This window comes from Etheostoma cragini, chromosome 14 (genome assembly GCF_013103735.1).
Source record: "Etheostoma cragini isolate CJK2018 chromosome 14, CSU_Ecrag_1.0, whole genome shotgun sequence".
Classification (NCBI taxonomy): Eukaryota; Metazoa; Chordata; class Actinopteri; order Perciformes; family Percidae; genus Etheostoma; species Etheostoma cragini.
This window is the reverse complement of record NC_048420.1, coordinates 227,635-231,953: the sequence shown is the minus strand read 5'-3', so window position 1 is coordinate 231,953 and position 4,319 is coordinate 227,635. Positions and strand designations below refer to the sequence as shown.

General features: G+C 42.5%; 1 pseudogene; it reads right to left on the bottom strand.

The window, feature by feature from the left end:
* LOC117957148 overlaps positions 1-4,319 on the bottom strand; it is a 9,987-nt pseudogene that overhangs the window by 2,014 nt on the left and 3,654 nt on the right.

The window sequence follows — 4,319 nt, the reverse complement described above, 5'->3', positions numbered from 1 at the left end:
TGTATTTTAACATAGGGGGGTGTATACTTATGCCCCTGTATTTTAACATGGGGGGGGGTGTATACTTATGCCCCCTGTATTTTAACATAGGGGGTGTATACTTATGCCCCTGTATTTTAAACTTGGGGGGTGTATACTTATGCCCCTGTATTTTAACATAGGGGGCATATACTTATGCCCCCTGTATTTTAACATAGGGGGTGTATCCTTATGCCCTGTGTATTTTAAGGAAGAACATTTATTTATGTACAATACATTATTCATTCACAAAGAAAATTGGAGTCCTTGTTTTTTCTATTCCTCTTTTTAATAACTTAAGCCTGGGTGTGTAAACTCATGCAAGCCACTGGAAGTGAAATCCTGTGGGTGGACTTATTAGGGCAGGATGAATAAGGCAAGGGAGGCTTGAGCACTGTGCACTGTGACACAAAGAGACACCGGCCATAAACAGGGGAGCAAAAAGTATGGGATTTCTATTTTGGTAAATGGAAAATGTGATTTTCTACAGGCCCGACTGGCTTTTCCCTTTCTGCTGTCGAACAGCAAATTAAAAGACAAACGAATGACATATCTCAAGTAAGTCTCCTCCTCTCCAGATTGCTTTAATAATGTGAGGTAATAAATGGATACCAAGCACATTTCCCTCAACACACCAAAGCACCCTTTGGTCGGCTGCATGGTCACTGTGGAGACAGCGCGAGTTCCTTGTCAGCAACATATTTGTGCTCTTGGGTTCTACTCGACTAGGTTTAAAGTTTGTAATCTTTCTTATACTGCCCATTGCTGCAGTGCCTCCACCTGAAACATGCTAGGCTCATTTGAGATGAGCTGACCTCGCCTGTAAAGTGGTCGGGAGCAAGCAGCGGCAGCTGGGGGGTGGTGACAAAAAGCTGCACAACTTTTGCTAATGGTAAACCATGAAAGAGTGAGTCGAGACACGCTGGACCATGAAGAGCAGCATTACTGTGTCCGTCTGATGCTGGGGTGCTGAGCAGCACCGCTGGTCTAGCAGATGGAAATCAGGTGGATGAGAACACTGAGAGTAAACCGAAACAGTAACGTTACAACTAAATAATGAGCTGAGTGATGCTAAAACGCTGTGTTCATCTGGAAGGAAGTGCAAAGTCAATTGGAATATATAGTTTCATTTTTTTTTAATAAAGTCTACTGCACTACTTGTGATTGTCGGTTTGGGTCTTTTTCAGGAACTTAAAATATATTTTAACTGCCACTAGTTGACCAGAATCCTAAAACAAGTGAGATGTTCACCTCTGTAGTAAAACTACAAAAGGAAAATGAAAACAAAAATATGGTATTTTTTAAAAATGAAATCATGTAAACCTATTCTGATACAAACTCAAAATACAGTTATGAACCTGACAATTAGCAGAATATAGGCGCTTAAAAAAAAAAAGACCCGTGTTGCTACTCTTTGTCGGGGCTAAATGTGGCCCTGGATCAACTCAAAGCTACCCCCTCCCCCCTTCTTCTCTTGGTCCCCCACCCCCATCAGGGCTCAGTATTGATCAGCGAGGGTGGCAGAGGGAGCTCCTTTGTTTCAACACAACTGTGACCTCTGAACCTTGACCTCACTCCCCTACCCTTCCCTCCAACTCAATTGCACACTACATCCCATTGTTGCTATGGCAATGGTGACCTCTGACCTCTCTCAAGCACCTACATCTGTTATCAATTAAACGGATAGAACTCTTTCCTCTTCTGACTACTAAATTCATGTTTGGGAGAAAAGAAGGAACATGTGAATGCAATCAAACCTATGTGGGGGGGGGGGGGGGTGTTTAAGGACAGGAAGTGGTGGGATTGTTTCAGTTTCAGCTTAATAAGATGCATTAATAAGACGTATTTATAACCTTGTCGGGTCTTAATAGGATACAATCTGCAAAACAAAACTCCTTTATTCTTTGACTGTTCATGTTTTGGATCCAGTAAGTAGGAACATCTGAATGAAATCAAATCCAGCAGGTATTTAAAGCTAGGAAGATGTGGGATTCATTTTATAACTTCCAGCTTTGGTTCACATGGTCATACAACAAGATGCTATCAAATGAATAGCCTCGCTGGACCTTTCATTGTCCTAACTGACAGTTTGATGCATATAAAGGAGAGTTTCCTCTAGTAGACTTTGTTTATAGGTTCATTTAGAGCCTTGGAATGTGTGTTTTGTGAAGTGATAATTAGGATTGGGCATCGTTTGATTTGTACAATTCTGATTCAAAATTCAGATTTTTTTCTTTAGATTCCGGCTTTTCCAACGTAGAATAAAGCCTGTGCTCCATGGCTGCAACACAACAAGCTCCTGGAAGTACGCTGGTTGCTACGGTAATCCATACTCGCGCATGGTAAATTTGGAAGCGATGATGGGATTTGAAAACCAAATTTCCCAAACGGTTCCAAAAAAAAGAAAAAATGGACTTACCTGTCGCCCTTGGAGCGTTGTTTGGGTTTTCTCTCGCTGCCTAGACACGGGGCTTTGTTGGGCCCGGGAACCCAGACAGACTCCAGCCCTCTGGATGATTTCTTAAAGGTGAACTCAACGGCCTCGCCTTCTCTGAGGCTGCGGAAGCCTTCCATGTGCAGTTTACTCTGTTAACGAGACAATTGAAAGAGTGAGGGTCAGAATTAAGGCTGAAAACATCCGCTAAAGATCTACTGAGCCCTGGACCGACAAGGAACTATGGGTAATATAATTGGCCATGTGACTAGATTTTGGTATTGAAGCCTTTTGGTTTCTGTTCATACACAGTCCATGTGGAGGGCCTCAATGCAAACTTGGGACCCCATTCATACATACAACGTATATAGACACCTCATTGGCTGCTGTTTGTTGGAGAAAAACATTTTTCATCTGTAAAATGTTTTTCAATGTTGCAAAGTTTGGCCTTTTATTCGCATTAACATCCAAAAGGACAGAAAAAACGGAAACAAAACCCAGTCTTTAAGGTCTTAACGGGTCACATGTCCATCCATAAATGGGCGGCGGCAGAGACGTATCTCCCAAGCTAGAGGCGGTATTTACGTATGTACAAATATGAGAACCCATCGGCTAATTTAGCTTTTAATTAGCTTTTTTATCTTCCTATGCAGATATCTGTTTATAGAGATTAACCCAAATGCCGTCCGTACAACAGCTACAAAAAACATTGCCTGGGACTGTAAACAATGACCGGCACACGGTAGAGGACATCTTGGCCCAGATGTCCGCTAGCTGGACCACCTGAAATGTTGGCCGTTGCCCCCAGAGGATAAACCATCAACAGGCCAGGATCAGAGATTTGTGACTGCAAGACGTGAAAGCTAGATATTTGCAGAACAGCAGCCATGTTTTCCCCCGTTTCAAAAAGCAAAGACCAATGACAGCCCAGCCTGGGGTGCGTTCAAGGTAAGGAATTGGAAACAGGAGTCTGGCTCTGTCCAAAAGTAAGAGAAATGGCCATCAGCAGCTCTAAAGCTCACCAGTTAACACGCTATATCTCCTTTATTTGACCTGTAGTGTGAAATCAACAAGCTGTGTTTTTATTGGGGATTATGTGCAGGACTATTTCTTGGTTCGTGTTCCCAAAATGTCAAACAATTTCTTATATTGTATCATTCAGTGCTGCCAAATTTCTGGCAGCACGGACCAATCCTGCAAAGGAAATGTCGATATAGACCTTTGATCAAAGTGCATAAGCGCACACTTGTGCATAAATGTTGCATTAATAATGCATAATAATATAAACGTGTATCCACTGTCAGGGAATCCTCAGCTCTCTCTCTCTCATAAAAATTCAACCTGGTTGACAGCCCCCGTTGTTACAGCAATGCTTCACAGACCCCTCCAGCCCTCGTGTGTCTCCAACCAAAGCTCCAAAGCATCCGTGTTCTTTTTGGTCTGTGTGGGATAGGATGTGTAGGCCGGGATATCTCTGCAGCACCACAATTCTTCATTCAGAATGGTTTGACACACATTTTGCCTGTAACAAATATTGCACCCCCTGGGATTTGAATATTGCACTAGTACAGAATTTGATAAAATTGCCAAAATGCTGGCTATATTGACCTTCATAAAAGTCCGTGTTCATGCAGAGCTCTGTCACAGTAGCAACCACTCTATTAACACTAAGGTTACCTCGCCGTCCTCTCCACCCGACTGACAGACACACTTCCTGTGGTTAATATTACAGTAGGAACCACTATATTAACACTAACATTACCTTGCCGTCCTCTCCATCCGACTCAACACAATTTATTTTCCTAAAATTACGGCAACAATAACTAAACACAGTGCAAACTCATAGTCCTCTCTTCCCAATGTACAG